Source organism: Tupaia chinensis, unplaced genomic scaffold (assembly GCF_000334495.1).
Source record: "Tupaia chinensis unplaced genomic scaffold, TupChi_1.0 Scaffold143631_1, whole genome shotgun sequence".
In the NCBI taxonomy this organism is placed as follows: Eukaryota; Metazoa; Chordata; class Mammalia; order Scandentia; family Tupaiidae; genus Tupaia; species Tupaia belangeri.
In genome coordinates, this window is record NW_006203479.1 from 122034 (window position 1) to 145933 (window position 23900).

General features: G+C 41.9%; 1 protein-coding gene across 2 annotated transcripts in view; it reads right to left on the reverse strand.

Annotated features, from left to right (window-relative positions):
* The window catches only part of BMPR1B (bone morphogenetic protein receptor type 1B), a 172770-nt gene that overhangs the window by 109949 nt on the left and 38921 nt on the right, over positions 1-23900 (reverse strand). The window contains exon 1 of one of the 2 annotated variants that reach the window (XR_003547193.1): positions 2657-3040. The exons of the other annotated variant lie outside the window; for it this stretch is intronic. The gene's annotated coding sequence lies outside the window, so the exon portion shown is untranslated. Of the gene's footprint in view, positions 1-2656; positions 3041-23900 lie in introns of those variants that run through there. 2 annotated transcript variants of the gene reach the window in all.

Genomic DNA, 23900 nt, shown 5'->3' on the forward strand with positions numbered 1-23900 from the left:
TATATATATATATATATATCTCCCCTATTTCTGACCCTCTGCCTATATATATGTGTGTGTGTGTGCGTGTGTGTGTGTGTGTGTGTGTGTGTATATATATGAAATTAGAAATGGAAAATTATTGACGATAACATGCATGATTACGCCACTATGCAGTATATTCTGGATGGGAAATCACATTTTGTGTGCTGTGAGGATGCTTAGAGAATGTATGTAAATTAATAAATTAAAAAAATGTTTCAGAAAAAAAACCCACAAAAACTGCTTTTCTTGAAATGAAAAAAAAAAAGCATTAAAAATACCTATTTGATGACTGCAGTAAGCTATGTAGCCCCAGCTAGGTGCTACTTTACAGTTTGTTCATTCTACTCACTGAGGTTTATGCCTAAAGTCAGACTTGTGTTCATGGATATGTATATATTAGCTGTGCTAGCTATTGAAAATATTTAGATTAAGATCTTTAGTGAACCAATAAAATGTGGGGCAAAAAAGGCATAGAAAGCAACCATGGATACCAGAGACTATGGGAGGAGATGGGAGATGACAGAGAGTGAGAGATAGGGAATCAAGGATGGAAAAAAATGCAAAATATAAAGGAAACAAGAAATGGAAGATCATTTGCTAATAATAACATGTTTGTTGATGTGCTTGATTGAGACAATATACAGTGTACTCTGGATGGAAAATCTCATTTTGTATGCTATAATGATGTATAGTAAATAAATGTAAATAAATAAAATTTTTAAAAGATGCTGACTAAAATACTACAGTGACAATCTTAATCATACCTACTCAGAGGCAGTAGTGAATAAAAAAATTATTGATAAACTTATCATTCAGGTTCTTTAATTGGGAAATACCCATTCTATACCAACCAAGGTTGCATTTTCTAAATAAATAAATTAATGTTGAAAATCCAAATCAAGCCAATTAATTAACTAGAAGGCAGAATTTTTAAAAGTGCAAAGAAAAAGCTTGATTCAGGAAATAAAACAAAGGAATTAAATGAATGTTAAAACAGTTTAAACTTAGCTACTAATTAAGATTAGCCTTAAAGCATTTCTAATTTAATAAATTTAGAAACATTTTGCATCATTTAAAAATTATACAGGCAGGGACCAGCAGATGGTATAATGGCTACATTGCTGGGCTCCCATGCAGTCGACAGCAGTTCAAGTCCCGGACCCGGTGGCTTAAACGCATGTGCACGTGGCGTGCCCAAGATCCCATGAGGAGAATGGATGAGAAGGGTCTGTGGTATGGCCATCCCCCCGGGGAGAGATTTCTCGCTTTCTGTCTCTCTTTCTGGTGAGCACATGTGCCCTATAGCAAAAACCTCTCCAAAAAAAAAAAAAAAACATAGGCATTCAACAAAAATGAAACAGCACAGCTACTGGAGTCATTTTAAAATATTTGCTTTACATTTGGACCTACCCCACCAGCTGCTCCGGATCCCAGTTATCCTGCTGTAGACTGGGCTGGTTTCTGCATGCCAATCCTATCACAAAATCTGGGCCAAGGTGGTGGTTTTTCCTTAGACCTCCACTGGCCTACAGCTTAAGTACTACAGCAACACTAATCTTCTTTTTGTTTTTAACTTACATATGTTCCAAAATACTCGTTTGAACCCTTATCCTCTATAACCTAACCTATAAGTTTTAAATTTCATGCTAATGCTGACAGTTCCACAATGTAAGGAACAAAGCAGAGAGCTTTCCCTCTGTCAGTAGATAATATCCCAGCTGCTTAACATCTCAGTTCCAGTGAAGCAACATATTTATTTTCTAGTCCACCACCTGCAACAGACACAAACATGAAAAAGTATCGGTTTCACGCGTGTTCTGTATCATGAAATACAGTGTCTCTGTCAGCGCCACGACTTTCCATGAGAATCTGGTATTTGCCCAAAAATGATGACAAATGAATATACTACAGAGCTATGAACACACGAGAAACGCTCCAAGTGCTACACGTGATGACAGGGAAAACAAACCCTTACCGTGTAGCAGAAGTTAATTTTGGTTTACTGTTCAGTAGGGCGTCACGGTTTACAAGGAGCCAATGGCAAGTGACTTGGACAAGCAGAGAACTTCTAACACGTAAGTCTCTTGCACCTAGGATTGAGCAGACCGCTCTCACTCATCACCTAGTTCTTCAGCACCATCACATGGACATGGTTTCTTTAAAAGGACCCCATGTCACCCACCTCCCCAGCTTCCGTGTTTTGACACTGTCTACTACAACCTCCCGTGTTCGTCTGAATTTCCCCCTTATGTTCCATTTCTAGACCACTCACTGCTATAAACTTAGCTCATGCTAACACCTTAATACCAACACAAAAGTAAATAGGAAATTCCCAATAGGAGGGCTTCAAGTTTGACAGATGAAGATAGCAAAACTCGCCAACAGAACAAAATATGCGATCAGAGTTCGAGAACCGAGCCTACCACTCACAGCAAGCACGTTAGGAATATACACAGCACTGTCAACAGCAGGACCCAAGACGGCACGGCCAGCAGAACATTCCTGAACAGCAGCCCCCGCCCCCAAGCCCCGTGAGCTTTAACGTGCACACAGCCCTTTGCTCACCGATGCAGAGCAGCCAGGGAGATGGAGTTCACAGGCACGAGCGAGACCGAACTGGCCAGCTACTCACCTCCTCACTCAGGGCAGGCTTGCTCATTTAACTTTTCCTTTCCTCGCTTGTCATCGCTCAGCAACAAATGGTTATGATTCTGCAGACGTGTGAACCTGAGAGTTAAAAAGAATTTTTTTTTTCCAGAAAAAAAACAAGGGAAACTAAAGTTCCCTCCACCGCGGTCTCGCTTTGCCCTCTGTGTGTGTCTCTCCGCGAGGCAGCTACGTCGTGGTCTATAAATATTGACCCTGACACTTGCTCAGTGCTTTCCTTGCTCATGGCACAGGTCTGTGTCACCGAACACCGTGGTAAGACTCGGCAAAGTCCTCAGCTGCTCAGACAAAGCTGTGGATTGGCTCACTACCCGGCAACCCTGTGCCTGCCTGGAAATACCATTTTGCTGCCAGCTTTACAGATGCAATGGGTCTTTCCTGAGGCCCAAATCAGGCGCAGAAGGGCAATTAGGAGGTTTGTCTGAAGAAATACAGCTCTCCTTAAGCAGGTGGAGAAAGGGGGGCTGGGATGAGTGGAAGACAAGAAAGGAAATACTGCCTTCTGTTTGGGGCAAACAACCCAATCGCAAACCCGTTAGAAAAATCCGACCTAAATGTCACTCAATCAGGCTTTACAGAACTTAATTTCTACATATAATGAATGACCACGAGACAGAGGAAAGTATTTTTGTCATTGTTTTTAATGTTGCTTCTCAGCGAATAAGACTACAGTGAGTAATTATCCACGAAGAAATAAGTTCATTTCCAGAAGGACAGACATTCATTGGAAAGTATATTATTAATCAGACAAATTACAGATTTGGTGAAAGATGCTAAACTATGATCTGAAAATTATATGACTCAACATACTATATTAACATCTAGATTCACCATCACTACAATGTGGATTACTTTACTTTCCTTTTTAAGTTAAGGATAAAACCTAAGCTATAACGTTATATAGTTTACAGCTGATATTAAGACGTGCATTATCTACACGTACCACCTATAACGGTCACAGAGTAGATGGCTAGAGAATAAATTAAACCCAAATTTGTTATTCTTGCCAAGGATAATCATTTGTTTGACTAACAGAAATTTTTTTCACTTGACTAAATCAGAGGTGAAGGACAACCCTGGAAATTAATCTAGTCATTTATTTGTGCAGATGAGGAAATCAACCTGCAGGCTGGCTTCTATTTATTTCTTTATTTGGTATTGCCAGAGGGTGCATGTGCTCCCCAAAGAGAGTGAGAGATAAAGGTAGGAAGCACCAAAAGGTCATGGTCATATCTCCATCCCTTTTCCTGCATTCCCCTATCCTGTCGGGATTTGAGGCACACATGCACACATTCTTGTGAGTTTTTCAAACTGCCAGGGCTGGGATTCAAACCATGCAATTGGCTATGTGGGATCTGACTCTCTTAGACCCCACAGGTTACTTTGCCCATGGCCAGTGATCATAATTAAGAGCCAGAAAAATAATGAATGAATGAATGAATGAATGAATGAATGAAAGAAAGAAAGAAAGAAAGAAAGAAAGAAAAGAAAAGAAAAGAAAGAACTTTCAAACAATTAGCTTCCATATTTCCTTGTTTAATTCAACAATTACTGTTTGTTAGGCTGGCCCCATAGCCTAGTGGTGAAGGCCAGATCCCCAGTGGCCAACTATGGTTTGAATTCTAGCCCTGATGGCTTGAAAAACATGTTGGGCACCTGTGCCTGTGTGCCCCAAATCTTGACAAGGTAAAGGAATGGAGGGGAAAGGACTGCAGTGTGACCACACCCCTCTAGGCATACCCACACACTCTGGTAAGTGTATACAGCCACTGGCGATTAAAAAATAATCAATTAATGTTTGTCCAATAATTTAACATATTGCCAGGAGAAATACATAACCAGGTGCTAAAGAGACAAAGATAAAACACGATTCCTACTCTCAAAGACCTTGCCATCTAATTCCAGGGAGAAGAGCTGGCCACAAGGCAGTGTGGTGTCTAACCAAGACCAGAAGAGGATGCTGGAGGAAGAGGAAAAGGGCATGGATCAAACACATGGCAGAGTAAAACAGGGACGCCCCTTCCCCAAAGATTTCTGGAGCTTACAGAAGGGGCTCTAGGTAATGGGGCAAAAGAGAAAAGAATGACAGGATAAAGACAGGGCAAGAAAGAACACGCTACATACACGACTCTCGGTTCGTTCTCACTGGAACAGAGGGCAAGACAGAAAGAGCACGCTACATACACGACTCTCGGTTCGTTCTCACTGGAACAGAGGGCAAGACAGACAGAGTTTTAGAAAGGGTGATGAGGGATTTCATAAACCAGATGAACAGACTGGGGATTTTACACAGTAGGGCAGGTTACCAATCTTTCACTGTTTTTGTTCACAGACTCTTCAAAGAATTTTTTTAAATTACATATTTACTCACACATCACCATGTTAACATCTACAGATTTTTTACTTACAGTAAAACATGCCCTTGCAAAGACTTTAACTTCTATTGGAAATACTGACATTCTCAAACGACTGTTTAAAAGATAGTAGAATGGAAACCATAGTAATATAATGCAATCCATGTAAATAACCATCCATGTAAATAACCCATAAATTGACACTCTCAACAGGTAAAAATTTTATACTGCTTTTCAATTTTTTTTTTTTTTTACTTTTTAAGGATTTTATTTATTTATTTATTTATTTATTTTTATCTTCTATAGGACAGGTGTGCTCGTGAAAGAGAGAAAGAGAGAAAATAAGCCTCCAGGTCTGGGACTCAAATCCCAGTTGACCATGTGGGAGTCTGGCACGTTAACCACCATGCTCCCACTGATCCAACTTTTTACATTTTTGATAGTTATTCTTCTTATTTAAATCTTGGCACAAGTGTTCACTGGAGACAGAGAGAGAGACAGAAAGCGAGAAGGCGTTCCCTGCGGGGAACAGTCAGGCTGCAATCACGCTCCTCCATCTCTCCTCCTTTCAGGGTGTTGGGCACCTACACATATGCCCCAGTGTGTTTCAAGACTCTAGGTCCAAGATTCGAACTACACAGGCACCCATGTGGGATCCAGCCACCTCAACCATCATGCCATGGGTTGGTCAGATAGTTATTTCTATCTCACTTCTTCAAGAATTTCTATGTAATAAAAATTTTCATTGAAAATCTTTAGTTCGTCACACTGTCCAACTTTATTTTTTTTTTCAGAGAGGTTTTTGCTATAGGGCACGTGCACTCACTAGAAAGAGAGAGAGAGAGAGACAGAAAGTGAGAAATCACCCCCCACGGGATATGGCCACACCGCAATCCCTTCTCCTCCATTCTCCTCTCAGGATCTTGGGCACTCACGCACAAGCGCCCAGCATGAGTTTAAGCCACTGGGTCCAGGACTCGAACTACAATCAACTACATGGGAGTCCAGTGACATAGCCATTATGCTAACTGCTGGTCCCCACACTGTCCAACTTCTCCACGACAAAACTTTAATGCATTACTCAAATATTTCAATGTGTGAAATTTTATATACCCCAGAGAAATGCACCCCAGTAAGACATGGGATAGATGAGGGTGTGCTTTTCTTTTATACTGTGAAAAACGCATTGCTCCTTGCCAGGTTAATGTTTACAAAGAGCATATGGAGAATCAGAAGCTGGACACCAACTCCATTAAAAGTGCCCATTCAACTGCTAAGCAAAAAGAAGCCAGCCTGAAAAGGCTGTACCCCACGCAACTCCTGCTGCATGGCATTCCAGAAAGACAACATGATGGAGGCAGTAAGAGCCCAGTGGTTACCACAGGTGTCTGGAGAAACACTGGGGGTATCTAGAGCAGCAAAACCACGGTGTGACGCTGTGACAGCAGACCTGTGACATCACGTGTTTGACAAATCCCGTGTAACTTTACATGCACCGAGACGCCTAAAGTAAACATGAACTTCAGCGAAGTCGCTTCTCTCTTCTTGAAGCAAATGGCTAAGAGGGAGTAGTAGTATTTATCAGGGGATTACTGCCCAGCAGTGGCTTTAGGATGACTCTCGCTAACCCTGAAACCAACTCTGACAGATGGTTACACTTTTGCCTTTTATAAGATAAAGAAAAGGAGGCTGAGCGCTATTAAGTGGTTTGTACGAAAGTCATGTAACCAATAAATCTTAGAAGTGGGATTCAACTCAGATCTGTAAGGCTGGACCTGCCTTTGTATCAGTCACTTAAATAAAAGGTGAAGGCTGGCCAGGGCGGGGTAGGCCATATGCAAAATAGTACCTTCACTACATCAGAAAGGAACGAAAGAGCCTTATCCTGCATTTCTCTCAAGAAAACTGCTAGCATACTGAGTATCGGAGGGTGGGAGAAAAACAGCACCAACAAATTAAGCAGTGGATGAAGGTAAAGTAAACGATACGCCCTGTTTAGAATGTCGAGGTTTTTATCTTCAATTTGATGGAAGGGTAAGAAACACAGGAGAGTCAAGGGTGGGTCCTGCTGGGTGGCTGGGTCTCTGCCCAGGCAGAGGTTCGGAGGAGAGAGCAACTTTGGAACACAGAGCTGGGGAGAAAATATGGATTTAGTCTGGGGTGTTATGAACCTGAAATGTCTGTATTGCATCCAAGTAAGGACCTTCAGCAGACATCTGAATATGCTGGTTTAGGAGAGGCAGAGACTGCTTCAATTCGCTTGTCTTCTGATCTCGCTTTCCTGCCTCTATCCCTGTCACCATGTGGTCTCCCCTCCACACAGGAGCTTAAAGTGGTCACCGAAAAGCTGCCGTACCACCATCTCACAGATCATATTTGCTTGGGACAACCTTCCAAATACTCTGGAACAACATGGATTTGAACTACATGGGTCCACTTATATGCAGACTGTTCTCAACAAATGCTGTAAGTGTGTTTTCTCTTACAGTTTTATAAATAACATTTTCTCTTCCCTAGTTTACGCAACTGTAAGAATATAGTGTGTTCCACACATACAGCACACAAAATACTCTGTCAGTTGACCTTATGCTACCAGTAAGACTGTCAACAGTAAGACAGGTCAACAGGGGGCCACTAGCAGTTAATATTTGAAAAGTCAAGAATTATACATGGATTTTCCACTGAAAGAGTTGGGACAAGGGGACATAAGATCTGATCTTCGACTTGTCCAAAGGTCAATCACTCTCCATCTTTTAAAAACTTTGCAGTTCTTAAAAATCATCGTATACTTGCAAATAAAGATTTCTTCAAATGAAAGAATTAAACCTCACTAATTCAAAGTTTTCTACTATCACCGCAAAATAGTGGAATATGTCTATGTGACAAGAAGTTAGATTACAGCCTTTAATATTTCAATAATCTCTGCGTGGTTCTACTCTCCAGATGGAAGATCATTATCTGACTTTTCAAATAATGATTTTCTCCCTTCCAAACAGAAGGAGCTGAAACTCTTAATATTTGTTTCTTTTTTTACAGACAACTCATTCAAGGATCTTTTTGCTCACGTGGACACCCACAATTTGTGATACACTACTGATTTATGGAATATTGATTTCTACAGAAAAGTGCAGTGTACTTTGTTAAGCAGTGGAACTAGATTCTTGAGAGAAAAGCGTCTTCTCTAAGACAGGGGTGGGGGGTTGTCCATAAAACCGATCCTGAAACCCTCTCTACCTGAGGGATCCGTGTCTGCTGAAAGGAGAAAAGCAAAGACTGGAGGATTCTCTAAAATAACCTAAGGACACACATTCCTTCAAATAAAGCAGGAAAATCCCAGTCAGGAAGGATTCGGCAAAACCAACTCTACAGCCACATGAAGGGAAGGAATGCTTATCTTCTGAATTTAAGCAGGCTTTCTTACTATTTATTAATCATATAGCAGCAGCTAATTAAAATATCACTAAGTAGTTAAACTTATTACCTAATAAAAGTAAGAATGTATATTAAGTCTGATAACCCATATAAGAAGATACAGCAAAACATTGGTTTATCTTATTGCTCTATGAGAAAGATATTTTTACATGGTAAATTTAAATTATAAAGCTGAGGAATATCATTATTCATTTTATACTATTTACATATTTTTCTAAGAAAAATAGTTCAAAAAAATACAGAAGGAATAGGAAGCAAACAATGAAACAAACTAATTTTTTTTTAAGGGGGACTTTTGCTATAGGGCGCATGTACTCGCTGGAGAGACAGAGAGAGAGAGAGAGAGATGGAAAGCAAGAAATAACCCCTCCAGGGGGAATGGCCACACGGTAATCCCTTCTCCTCCATCCTCTTCTCAGGATTTTGGGCATGCACATGCACCCAATGTGAGTGTCAAGCCACTGGGTCCGGCTGCTGGTCCCAAAGCAACGAATTTTAGTAAGAAATGAAGGACACATCCATTCCTCTTGTTTGGTTCACGTATAAATTGGGATTGTTCCACCAACTGTTCTTATGGTAGAATCTGACATTTTTTGAAATGTGGTATCAAAAATATGTAAGGAGCGGGACCAGCAGTTAGCGTAATGGCTATGTCACTGGACTCCCACATAGTTGACCGCAGTTTGCATCCCGGACCCGGTGGCTTAAAACTCACGCCGGGCGCATGTGTGTGCGTGCCCAAGATCCCAAGAGGAGAATGGAGGAGAAGGGATTGCGGCGTGACCATCCCCCCTGGGGGGGTGATTTCTTGCTTTCTGCGCATGTACTCGCTGGAGAGACAGAGAGAGAGAGAGAGAGATGGAAAGCAAGAAATAACCCCTCCAGGGGGAATGGCCACACGGTAATCCCTTCTCCTCCATCCTCTTCTCAGGATTTTGGGCATGCACATGCACCCAATGTGAGTGTCAAGCCACTGGGTCCGGCTGCTGGTCCCAAAGCAACGAATTTTAGTAAGAAATGAAGGACACATCCATTCCTCTTGTTTGGTTCACGTATAAATTGGGATTGTTCCACCAACTGTTCTTATGGTAGAATCTGACATTTTTTGAAATGTGGTATCAAAAATATGTAAGGAGCGGGACCAGCAGTTAGCGTAATGGCTATGTCACTGGACTCCCACATAGTTGACCGCAGTTTGCATCCCGGACCCGGTGGCTTAAAACTCACGCCGGGCGCATGTGTGTGCGTGCCCAAGATCCCAAGAGGAGAATGGAGGAGAAGGGATTGCGGCGTGACCATCCCCCCTGGGGGGGTGATTTCTTGCTTTCTGTCTCTCTGTCTCTCTCTGTCTGTCTGGCGAGTGCATGCACCCTATAGCAAAAACCTCTAAAAAAAATAATAAATAAGGAGTAATGAAAAAAAAAGACTGAAAATACAAAAATCTCACTTTGACATTGTACTTTGGTGGATCTGAATCCTGTCTGTATGATACATTTCCAAGAGCTATGAAATTATACTTTGAGATGATTCAAAGCATCCTTTCCATTCCTGAGGGCTTTCGATTCATGATCCTCCTGGAAAGAAAGAACTGCCTCGGTAGGCAGGTGCCTGGACTCCTCCCCACTGGCCTCACGCTGGTCTTGGGCCCGCGAGGAGCAGAGCAGAGCTGGACCTGGCCTGAGACGAGATGACGCCAGACACCAAAAAGGCAGCACTAGACCAGTCACCGTCTGTTCTTGTTTTGTTTAGGAGGCAACTGGCATCGAATCGCTGGATAAAAATAATTGTTTCGTATAAATATTTGTGTTCCAAGAAACCATACACAAACTGCTGCTCACACTTAACACCAGCAGAGAAAATGAAGGAATATTTAGAAGTGCAGGAGCCTTGGAACACGGCCAGCTCCTAATGGTACAGTGTGCGCAGACCTAGCAGCTCACATTTACGTAGCACACTGCATTCTGAAGAAGTGCTCTGGTGGTGGGGTCGTGTGGCCCGGCACTGGATCCCACGTGGCTGATGGCACAGCTCGGGTCCTAGACCCAGCAGCCTGAAAATCACATGGGGCACTTGTGAGTATGCCTGCCCCAAATCCCAAAGGAGAAAGGGGGAAAGGGAATGCAGCGTGGCCATCCCCCCAACTGGAGGAGGAGGGTGATTTCTCACTCCCCATTTCCCCTTCCCTGTGGTGTGTGCACCACGTGCCCTATAGCAAAAAATTAAAACTTAAAAAAAAAAAACAGCACTCTTCCATGTATTGCATCTTTAGGTCAACAAGACAAGCAATGAAAAAGTACTACTACTTTAATATGAGGAAACTGAGTTCGAGACAGGAAAGAGAACAGTCCAGGTGTCCAAGTTAGAAAGATATGTAGGAAGAAAAGAAATTCACATTGTCTCATGTTAAATCCTGATTCTTACAACAAACTGAGTATCCCTTATTCAAAATGCTTGGGGCCAGAAATATTTCAGATTTCTTTCTTTCTTTCTTTCTTTCTTTCTTTCTTTCTTTCTTTCTTTTTTTTTTTTTTTCTTTGACTATTTGCAGATACAGAGTGAGATACCTTAGGGATGGGACAGAAGTCTAAACATGAAATTCATTTATATTTCATAAACACCTTATCCACATACCCTAAGGTAATTTTAACAACATTTTATATTGCATCATTTACTGTGACCTGTCACATGAGGCTAAGTGTGGAATTTTCCACTTGTGGTATCATGCCAGTCCTCATAAAGTCTCAATTTTAGAGTATTTCAGATCCTGAACTAGAATCAGGATTAGGGATGCTGAGTCCATGTATTACCGCAGGAACATTTCTCAGTAGAAATCATTTTCCTAGAGGGAAAGGCAATAATTCCTAGGGGATAGAATACAGTGTTCCAATTTCAGACATGCATGGTTTTATCGATAATGGCCACCCACACACACACACACCTCTTGTCTCTCTCCAGTGCTGACATGGCGGTACCCAAGCTAAAAATCTCAGTCACGCTTCTGCTCTCTGTTAACAATTAGTTACTAAATACGTAAGTTTCTACCTTCGAAATGTATATGGAATTTGTCTCCTCCCCTTTCTCTCTGCTCCTAATAAAATCTGGACTTAAATGATCATACTCTATTCTCCAATGACCATTCTTTCTTTCTCCTCCAACAACCTTGTACATTGTTACTACACTTCTCTGAGGAGAAAAATAATTTTTTTTTTCTAATACCCTTTCTCCCTGACATCAGAGAATTGGAACTTCTTAGCACGGGATATAGGCCTCTCCACCATCCTCACGGCCCTACCCTTTCAGTTTCATTTTCCTCTCACCCGTCGTACAACCCACACTCCACTCTCCTAACACACCAAGCCGCTGTGTTCCACAGGAAGGACCGATGAACACGTCCACACCGCAGGGTCTCTTCCCAGAAAGATCCACTGTAAACCTGTACTTCTACGGAAGAGCCCTGAAGCCCGAGCAGAACCAGATACACACATGTGCAAAGGCAGCTTCAAATGAAAAGACAGAAGACTTATCTTTTTCTGTCACTATGGATGCTCTGGTGCTAAGATTCCTTGCTCTTCTTGCTCGCCATCTCTTCCTTAGAAATGCAATGCAATGCTTGGTTCGCCTGGGTAGTATTCCCTCCTAAAAACAGAAGGGAAAAGCACATGCCAGTTCCCAAGCTCCTACCAGTAAAGCAGTGACAGCCGTGTATTGTCATTCGATTGGGGGGGGGGGCTGGTCAGCGTTTCTGTCCTGAGAATTTCCTCTTCTTTCTCTATGTTTTATCATAGTTGTGATAAAAAATGAGGCAATAAAAATATGTCCATCTCAACTGCATGACTGTCCTTCTGAAGGAACTTCAGTCACTCTGCAATCAGGTACAATCATGTGTAATGCAGAGTCTGAAGCCAGACACCGTCAGACAGAGCAATCCCATGCACTGGGTCCTCAGAAAAGTCATGACATAAACATTCTTCAATGTTTTACCACGCAAAAATGCATCATGACATTCCCGACATCCGAATAGTATTTAGGTACTAAAATTATGACAACAGTAGCCATGGAGCTAACAGGCCCTCTAACAGAGAATTTTAAATATTTATGTGCCCCAAAATTGCTGTACTTTCTTTGAGGTAGAACAACAAAGTTCTAAGTACACTGATAAAAGTTATCACTGGGCTTCCTGGCAATCAACATCAATTAAAAGCCCCATTTAAAAATGCATATCAGGTGTTCCTGGAAATGCATCTATCTGAATAGCAGCTCATGAAACAAAAGTTTATCAAAAAGGGTAAATAATGTATAAAAAGTCCCCTGTGAGTGCGGAAAACTGTGTTCAGATGACAAGCCGCATTAGCAGTTAGAAGCTGGTGCTCAGACTTGTCGGCACCAACAATGTTTTCCTAATTTCCTACGTGTGTGAAACAACACCCCCTCCCAGTTGGCTTAAGATACCCTTATTTATTGCTTTATTCTATTAAAAACTAATTCAACTTACTTACATTCCTGACAAATCCATTTTACAATTTTAATTAGCAGTTCTAATGCTTCTTGTGGAATAATTTTTTTACGCTTTCATTCAATGAACATTTACTGAGTACCCACTATTGGGCCTGACAGTAGAGACACAATCTCTGCCCCAAATGAGGCTAGGAGCTGGTGAGCGGATCCTTACAATGCAATCCAGCAAGGGCCATGAAACAGACATACGGCAAGGAAAACACGTGCCTTCCTGAGGCTGAGCTCAGGGAAAACTTTTTGGAGTAGGAGATGGACCCTGAGTTCCTCAAAGAGGAGAAACAAACCAGCAAGTATGTGAAGATTTCAAATACGGGACATTCTGGAAGTGATAGCAAGACCCAAACTATAGACTTGGAATAAGAACCGTAAGCAGCAGCAGCGAGTCCAGTACATTTTTAGTACTGGGGCATTCACGTGTCTAGGTTTAGTCCTTCAGCCTGTTGATACTTCCTACTCATTTCATCCCTTATCTTTATAATAATTTTTAAAATGTGATCTCATGTATGTTTTCGAAGAAAAAAATATATAAATATGCAATTACCACAATCATTTTCCCATCAAAACTTTTATTCATTAACTCATGGCCAGCTCAGTGGCTCAGCATGGCTTGAGGGATCCCAGATCCACACAGAAGAAAGCATGCTTGTTTCCCACGTCTACCTGTACACGCCAGGTGCATGCACCCATGATCCCGGCTGGATGGGAAGGATCACCCCATGAGAGTCCACAGAAAGTTCTTGTCTTTCTCCTGTTCCCTCTCACTCTCGTGAAAGAATAAACATAAATATATACGTACTGAGCAACCCTATATGACAAACTTAGTATTAAGTTAACGAAGACGACGAAGGTGAGCCAGACTTGCCAGGTCTCTGCCTCCATGGACTTTACAACTTAGCAGCAGATGGCAGAGAGGTTATGTGGTGCGACTCCCGGACCCGGAGACTCCAAAATCATGCCAGGTCCATGTGTGTATGTGCAAGCTCAAGATCCCAGGAGGAGAACGGAGAAGGGACTGTAGTATGGCCATCCCCCTGGGGAGTGATTTCTCACTTTCCCTCTCTCTTTCTCTCTCTCTCTCTCTATCTCTATCTTTTTGTCTGATCAAACTGAAAAAAAATAGTAATAATAAATAGAGTTAAATAAAATAATTCTTTGAAAACAAAAGAAAAAATTAAAAAATAAAATAGAAAAATATGCTGGGCTTTTATGTGTGTGTGTGCACCAGGTTGGAAAAATGAGGAAGAGATTGTGGAGTGACCATTACCCATCAGGGATTATTTCTCCCTCCATTCCTCTGTTTCTCTTTGTCAAGTGTGCGTACTCTCCAGCAATTAAAAAAATGTAAAAAAAAAAAAAAAAAGATGGAACCTTTGAGAGAAGATTATTATTAAGATATTCATGTGGGGCCCTGAGGATTGATTCCTACTGGGTTTATAAAGAGAGAGAAGGAGACCAGAACATTATACCTAGACACGGATACATAAAAAAAAAAAAAAAAAACTCTTAAAAATATTCTAGTGGGAAAAGAAAAATTAATGATAATACCTCAAGGCCAAACAAACAAACAAAAAGTAACAGTGAAACAGAATAATGTGATCATGCTAGGGGGAAAACCTTTAGACTTGGGGAGGGGGCGGGTACACAGTTTAGGAAAACTGCTTGAACGATCCCTTGGAGCAGAGTCGATGAAGAAGAGTATTCCCAGCAGAAGCAACTGCTAAGGCAGGGTCCTTGGGTAAGAGCAACCTCCAATGTCTCCAATGGTCAAATGACTGAAAACAACGAACTCTCCCCAAAGAAAGGTGAGAAAGGGGGACACTCAATGAGATCAGACAGATGGACAGTGGCTGAAAATTATGTGACTGATTTAGGCCGGTGGCCATTAAACTGTGCAACACATTAAAATCGCCCGGGATGTTTTTAAAACCCTTAGGCCCAGGCTGTCTCCCAATGAAAGAAATCAGAATGGCTGGGGCAAGGACCAGGCACCAGTGCTCCATAAAGTTTCCATTTGATTCTGATTCGTCACCAAGGCTGAGAAGTACTCATTTAGGCCGTAGTGAGGAAAATAAATTCTCGTCTAATTATGTACAGTCATGAGAAGATAAAAATGTCATCTGAAACTACTTTCACAAACCCGTTTAATTTCTATCTGGATATTCGGTTAAAAGGAGCAATGCACTTTAGGAATACATTCTTTTCTAAAGTAAATTCTCCTTAAGAACAACAAAAAAGGAACCAGCAGATGGCGTAATAGCTATGTCACTGGACTCCCATGTAGTCGACCGCGGTTCCAGTCCCAGACCTGGTGGCTTAAAAACTCACGCTGGGCACATGTGCATGTGTGTCCAAGACCCTGAAAGGAATATGGAAAAGAAGGGATTGTGGCACGGCCATCCCCCTGAGGGGTGATTTCTCGCTTTCTGTCTCTCTGGCAAGCACATGTGCCCTATAGCAAAAATCTTCCTCTCCCCCAAAAAAGAACAAAATAAAAGCAATTATTCAAATACTTCTTCCTGAAAATTCAGATAATTTAGGTGACAGTAAGTTCTTACAAAAATTTCTAATACAATTAGATCCATGTCTGATTCTCTGTGTATAATGCATTCTCTGTGCATTCCAGAATATACTGGCTTATGAATTGTGAATAATTTGTTCAAAGGAAAAGAGACACAGAATACGTGAGAGTATGTATGTCTTGTTTACATTCTTTTTTGATTATTCCTAGCAGTGACCACTAGGATTCTTGATTCTTGAACTTGATCTCACCTGCCTGGAGCACACCATCATGCAACATGTAAATCTGACAAGGGTACACCAGCCAGAGCTGATAACCCAAGTGGAAAATAATCTTTGAGGAGAAGAAAATTGGTGTTATCACTATGACACTGAGCAGACCACGGACTTATCTACTATGACTGTTGGGACCTGAGAAGCATCATGCATTCATATGATTTAAACCTTTAGATACATCTAGTAGGTACAGTAGGTATTTCTATTGTTCATATCAACACACTGGACTACCTTTCCCTGGAGTACATTTAGCAGAGAATAACGTTTCCAAATCATAGTAAAAGATGACATTTTCCACTCTTATTTTCAATTTAGGTTCTCATTTTTGAACAGCTAATAATCATCCATAAACTAAGCGACCTAAATTGTAAGAAAAGCAAAAGCCATCAAGTACTGGTCACATTGCAGGAAAGCGAAATGATCGGCTCCAAACTGTTCAGCTATTGTGTGGTGCTGTCGTCCGTGGTGTTCCACTGACAGAGCATCTCAAAAATTCACTCAACAGCAGATAAACTCACAATCCTCCTTCATTTAGCTGCCCAAAACAAAATTTAGTGAGACTGTTTATACAAGTATGACGCTACCACCCATTTTTCACTGAAGGAATTTCGAGGCACTAGACAAGTTTTCTGCACAGTCCATTGGTCATGGAATTCACAGCATGTGGGTTACAGTAAATGGCAACTTCTCCAACCTTCTTCCTTAAAGTTCTATCTGATAAGGTCAGCCAAGCTTACCTATCTCAAAACTGCCTTTGCATTCTTTCTGAACCTTCTTTTAAACCACAGTATTCTCAACTTGTAGAGGACACCAGTCTTCTTTTTAGTAGACTCTACCTTAGTTGAAACCAGGGACTGTGTTTTACACCTTTTTGCATACTCACAGTAGCATTTTTTGTAGTATTAATCACCTGGTTAATGAATGAGTAATGAAAACTTACCAACCTCCCACCACTAAAGGGCAGACACATGAAAAGAAGGGATTGCAACATGGTCAGCCCCCACTAGAGGATGATTCCTCACTCCCACTCACTCGTTTGCTCTCTATGTTTCTCTCTCTCTTTTTTTTTGGGGGGGGTGAGGGTGGTTTCCTATAGGGCACATGCTCTCACCAGAAAGACAGAGACAGAAAGCGAAAAATCACCTCCGAGGGAGGATGGTCATGCTGCAATCCCTTCTCCTCCATTCCCCATAAGCCCTAGAGCAAAAACTAAAATAGAGGGGAGGGAAGGGGAAAAGAAAGGAGGGAGGGGAGAGGAGGGGATAGAATACAGTACTATAAATTTACTCAATCATTCCTTCGGTGAATAATGTTGAGTATCTCATATATACCAGGACCTATTACATGCAAAAATAAGTAAGACACAATCCTACTCTCCAAGTAGAACAGTCAAAAATCTATAATGCACAGTCATAAAAGCAATGCAAGAACTGGGCACGAGGATAATAAGATGCTAAGTACCAACTTCTTTAGGGAGGAAAGGTGTCCTAGAACAGTCCTAGGAGGCAGAGTAGGAATTAGTCTAGGAAAGGAGGCAGAATTGACCCATTCCAGAAGGAGGCAAGTTGTGAAAGGGAGTACAGTCTGCACTAGCGATGCCGAGCGTCTGTGCTGCTGGAGAGGCCAGGGGCGAGGAGGATCAGCAGATGAGACAAGAGAGGGAAGAAGGGGTTTGATCTTCCAACCATGGGGACCACCGAGCAGTTTTAGGAAGCAGAGGGACACCTTAAGACATGCAGAGGATAAGGAGGAGGGGGGTACCACTTCTGAGACAAGCAAAAAATACAAAAAGGTCTTTAAATGCTAATATAATTGGGTTATTTGATCCTGCCCAAAGCTGACTACATACATTTGGTACAACTTCTCCATGATAGTCAATGAGTTAATGACTCCCTTAGAAATAGGAAAGTTTTAGAATCTGAGTAGAAAGCTAATAAATAAGACATCTAAGTCTTACTTAAATGAATGACAAGCTGAATTTTTATGAATAATGAACAACCATAAACTGCACTGTAAAACTTAGATGCTGACAGGAGAATACTGAAATGATCTGAATATATTTTTTATCAAAATCAGACATTCCAGTTATCCACTGTTTTATTTTTATGTTCTTCTAATCCAATTTTCAATGTTTTTCATGTTATCTTTGTCATACTCTGCTTTTATAGATTTACTATTACCTAATGACTTAACATTTATGTGTGTATGTTTTGAGGTTTTTGCCGTAGGGCACATGTGCTCGCCAGAGTGAGAGAGAGACAGAGAAAGGGAAAGTTGGAAGTATCCCCAGGAGGAATGATCACGCGGCAATCCCTTTCTGCTCCATTCTCCTCCTGGATTTTGGACAGGTACACACACGTGGCTGATGCAATTTTCAAGCTGCCAGGTCCAGGACTTGAACCACGGTCAGCTATGTGGGAGTCCAGTGCCTTAACTACCACGTCATTATCTAATGTTTAAGATAATTCAATAGTCTTGGAAATCAGGTTGTAATTAAAAGAACAAACCTCCTGCCAATTTCACTAGACTGCTTGCTGGAATTCATAATTTATCACAGAGGCATTTGCTTGAGGGTGAGTAGTTGAGGCAAAATTGTGGCTATGACTTGGAGTAAGCACTCGGTCCTGCGTTGAGACTTCACCCCTATCATAACCACACAGTGCCTGAATTTCAGAGCACCATTCCAACCACAGCTACTGAGTCCCTAAGAAACACCGCCTTCAATTTTGCGATGACTGAATTTTCCTTGTCAGCGGCCAAGCGTATTGTCACAAAGCAGTGTGCTCGCATCGGGAGAAGAAATGCAGTGAACTGCGCTAACTTCCTCGGCATGTGCCATCCCCCTCCTATTTCCTTTGACCCTTCTAGGAAGGCCCAGGAAACGGGGTCCCCTGACAGCCCTGTGAAGACACATTTGTGCTTCACACAGGTGGCGGCTTTCTGGTCCTTGGTTTTCACGAGCTGCTGCACGCCTGGCACTTCCACAAAACGAGCTGAAGAAAGTTATTGCTGAAAGCGAAGGGGAAACCAAAGTAATAAGATGCAGGGAACGGGGTCCAACCTATGCAGACTAAACATCCGAAACGGTCAAAACCTTTCCAAAGCACACGTGGCCCACATATGGAGTGAGAAAAGATAAACTGGGCGGGCACGGCCAAGCAGAACAGAGACGCCTGGGCTGCACGGGCGTCGCCCCACATGACGTTTGCACCGTTCGGATCCCCCACGTGGCTCTTGACATGTTAAAAGATTAACTTTCGGGATCCTTAGGACTACCTGGCAATACTTTTGCTGAAGCAAGATTTGAGAGGAATACGACTTCTCTTTGTTTTAAAAGGACATGTTTTCCTCTTTTCTTACAAAAACACAAGGTTTCAATAGCTGGCCGGTTAAAACTATTACCGTTCATAAATTCTGCGTGCCTGAGAACTTGATATAACTTAAAACGAGCACCACCCACAATCGTAATTTCAACTTTGCCAAAAAGAAAACATCAAATTTGAATTACCATTAAATGCTACAAACAGAAATTCACAGAGGGTTTAAACAGCAAAATTTGAGGATAAAAGCCAGGATGTGAGGCTGGGGATGTAGCACAGTGACTATGCACTGCACCTAGAAAGCCAGATCCCACACTGCTGACTGTGGCTTGAAAAACACACTGCACATGTGTGGGGTGCTCGCCCCAAATCCCGACCGGATGGACAAACGAAAAGAACAGGACTGCAAGGTGGCCATGTCCCACGGAGGGGTGCTTCCTCTCTCCCCTCCTCCCTCTCCAACTCCAAGAGTCCATATGCCCTTTGGCAACTAAAGAAAAAGCAAACAAACACACCCACACACACAAGAACAAGAATGTTAAATTTTCTTGTCCTTTTTTTTTTTAACATAAAGGGCTATATGTCTCTATCAGTATCTTTAGCAATGTCTTACTAACTTTGGAGTTAATCTGTAAAGCCCAGATACGAAGATGTGTGGCAGATTTTAAGATGGTCACAACAATCCACCCTTCCCAAATAGTTTTCTTAACAATACGTTTTGGCGAGTCTCTCCACGGAGAGGTGGGATCTAAGTTCTTTCCCCTCTAATAACGGAAACTATGGAAAATATGACATTATATGACTTCCAAGGACAGGTCATAAATTTTATTCAACCCCCACCTCTACCAGTTGACCAGTCTGACGATCCAGAGGACACTGTGCTCTTAGATAAGGCTGACCTAGATAACCAGAGAGCCCTGGAGACCACAAGAATAAGGACATTCTTGGACAGCTCTCACAGCTTCGGCCTCTCACTTTCCAACTCCAGACACCATCTGACTCCCAGTGCCTAAGAGACCCCAGGCCAGAACCACCCAGGAAAGCCCTGTAGCAAATCCTGACACTCAGAAACCATGAGAAGTGAGTATGTTATTTTTGTTGTTTTAAGCCACCAAATTTTTCAATTATTTGCTAAAAAACAATAGATAACTAGAACATTCTTTGATAACTAAAGAGAGAACTATTTTAAAAAGTAAACAACCGCAACACACATGGTATTGGGGCACTGGCCTTGGAAATGGACAGCAGATAAAAGCCAGAAGGGCCTGAAAGAGACTCTCTGTGGAAGCCTCCCAGTAGAACTTCCTTCTTTTAAAGAATTATTTTATTTTACTCTATTTATTTACTTATGTAATTTGACAACAGAGCGAGAGAGAGCAAGTAAGAGAGAGAAAGTAAGTGAGAAAGAAGCTACCAGGTCCAGGACTCGAACTGCAGTTAGTTGTATGAGAATCCAGTGCCCTTAACCACCACACCACCTGCTGGCCCCACAGTAGAGCTTCTTGAGGCTTCACAGAGATGTGGCTTATGTTAACGGAAGGCAGAGATTCCTATCTTGTGGCAGCAGAAAATTTAGCACTACTATTGGGATCGTTATTGCTCACAGTGATACTGAAAACAGAAAATGTATCTAATAAACTCTAAGGATCCAGCAAGGAGCTTTCCAGCTATTCATAGAACACTGAACTGGCTCCCTTTTGCTACTTCTCATAAGATGTGGACAAAAATCGGCAAGATATAGGAGAAACTCTTAAGGTTTCAGGAAAATTATAAAAAGAAAGAGAGAGAGAGAGAGAGAGAAGGAAGGAAGGAAGGAAGGAAGGAAGGAAGGAAGGAAGGAAGGAAGGAAGGAAGGAAGGAAAGAGGGGACCAGCAGATGGTGTAATGATTACATCGCTGGACCCACATGGCCAACCACAGTTCAAGTCCCAGATCAGGAAGCTTGAAACTCACGCCAGGTGTATGTGTGTGCATACTCAAAATCATGGTAAGGGGATGGAGTAGACAACTGAGGCATAGCCATTCCCTTTGGGGGTCATTTCTCACTTTCTGTATCTCTCTGGTGAGTGCACGTGCACTAATAGCAAAAATCTCTAAATAAATAAATAAATAAATAAATGGAATTCGCTGAGTTTGCAAATAAAACTATTTTGCATTTCTGCTATTCCAGAGAGAAAGCAGTCTCAAAATTAAAAAGATGAGAGGAAAAATGCCAGTTGTGGCCAGAAAGACTACAAATAAACATCTCAGTACTGGATCCTTTAAGACAGTTAAAAGGCCTTTGGAGGATTTAAGGACACCGTAGCTGACCTTCTCTGCTAGACAGGACTAAGAATCTTCAGGGTGCTGAGCAGCCTCACAGGGAATCCCTGATAAAGAAGTGATTATCTCCAAGATTTGGGCATGTGACTTTTACTGACAGAACAGATTATAAATTGATACAAAACAAACTCTCAATACTTTTAAAGAACTGTACCAGCTGCCATGGAAAAGAAACAAAGAAAACGTAACCTTCTGAACACCCAAACACCCATACATAGGAAGAAGACTGAAAAACTGCCAGTTGTAAATACTGGCCATGTTGTTTGGAAAAAGGATGATGAATCAGAGGTTAGAAACCAGAGCACAGTAGGAGGAGCCAAGAGGCTCCAATTCAATTCCCAGGAAATGAACCAAGACTTCACTGAGCAAATGGCCACATGTCCATCTGGATTTTAGACTGCTAGGGAATTTAACAACCTCCCATTTTACCCTTTTGAATAGGAAGAACTACAGATTTCTCTCCCCAGGCTTGTCCCATTATTGAATGTTGGGTTTGTGAAAGGCAGATACTTCTCTCTTTCATTCAAAGGTTTTCAATATACAAGAGTCTTATCCAAAGAGCCGTATTTGCACCTGGACTTGATTTAGAAGACGAGATCCTGGACTTTGAGCTAATACAGTAATAGAAAAAGACTTGAGGAGGGGGTGTTAAGAGCAGGTATGAGGGGACCTTGCATGTGGAGACGGTCTCAGTGGCTGTGGTCCGAGGACGGACTATGGCAGGATATATTTTCCAAAGAGGACCGCAGTAACATTTCCCTTGTTTTCGTACAATGTGACTGTGACACTCTGACGTCATGCACTGGAATGTACAGTCCCTCGCCTTGAAATTCTGACCACAGCGTAAGTGATGCTCTCTGATGTCAGAGACTAAACCGTAAAAGGAAGGAGAGGCAATGGTCTCTCCCTGCTCACCAGAACCCTTCTCACACCTCCCCTTGACCACTCAGCTGTTGTACTGGCAGTCCGATGGCCTGGAGGCTGCCTGCCAGGAGGAAACCCGCATCAGCCCAGGTAGAGAGATTCCTGTGGACACGCCCTGAGGCTACATGGAGAGAGACAGATGCCAGCTGTCCCAGCCCCTCTGTTCCAACTCCAGTTATTACAGCCTGACTACAAGTGCGTGGAAGACCCGGGGCCAGAAGCAAAGAGCCAACTCCTACACAAAGTCCTGGCCATAGCAACTGTGGACGATCATAAAATAATTGTGGTTCTGTCACTATGGACTGGAATGATTTGTTACACAGCTAGAATTACTGGGGGCCTTAGAGCCAGTTATTACATCTGATTTTGGTTATATGTGGGAAATAACACAGAAATTACTAAAAGTAGAAATAGATGTTCTGATAAAAGTTCACAAAGACAGAACTTTTTTTTCAATGACATTGTCGATAAATCTCCAGATAAAATCGTTAAATAAAACCAAAAAGAGGTCAGATATTGCAAACTCACAGTATCAAAGAAAAGCAAATCTAAACAGTACACATTTGGTTACTAAATTATCCAAGTTCCCAAACATGAGTCTCTGAGAACCCTTGAGGATGTTTCCTGGATAGTTAGTGGCTCCATACTCATTTTTACACCCAGGCAATATTCCAGGTCCTGTCTACATGGCTGGCTCGGGACACATGCCTCTCCTGCCTGCCTGAGGCAGCCTTGCAGCCTGCAGCGGCTGGATACCTTTGGGGTACTTGAAATAACAATACAGAAGCTTCCTCCCTAGCTCCAGAGATAGTGAAGCAGTATCCTGGCTATATCTTGGTGTCATATGGGTCTGTACAAGTCAACACAACTGAGAAAACGGAATGCAGCAAATTCTAAAATATTTCATTCAGACCTTCAGTAGCTCATTTCCCTGATCTATTCTGCCGTTAGGTAATATACGAATATACATACACATCTATATACATATATAGGAGTGTACAGATATATGATTAGGTCATTGGGAAAGTCAAGATGTATTTTTCTATGCAAAAATGCAACATTGAATTTCTATGCAATGACCCAATACATTTATATGAATATAGAGGGATATATAAAAGATGCAGATAATTGCAGGCAATTATCTGCAGTTACCCAAATTAACAAGAGCTTGGTCACTGTTTATTATATTGCCTGCTTATGCTGAGAAATTTGGGGAAATGCCCAACTATACACCATGAAGCCTACTCTGAAGTTAATGCAGCTGAGGAGACTTTCTAATCAACCAAAAAAAAGAAAGGAATTACATTTACAGGGTGGGTCCCATGGGAAAGTGGTTAAGGGAGCTGAATGTCACATGGCCAACCTCACAGGTTGAAACTTGGCCCCAGCTGCTTGAAAAACACTCTGGGTATGTGTGTGGTGCCTGAAATCCCAACAGGATGGAGAAATGGAGGAGAAGGAAGTGCAACATGGCTGTTTCCCACTGGAGGGCAGGGGTGTTTTCTCTCTCACTCTTTCTCTGGAGAGAGTGCACACACCTTGGGAAATA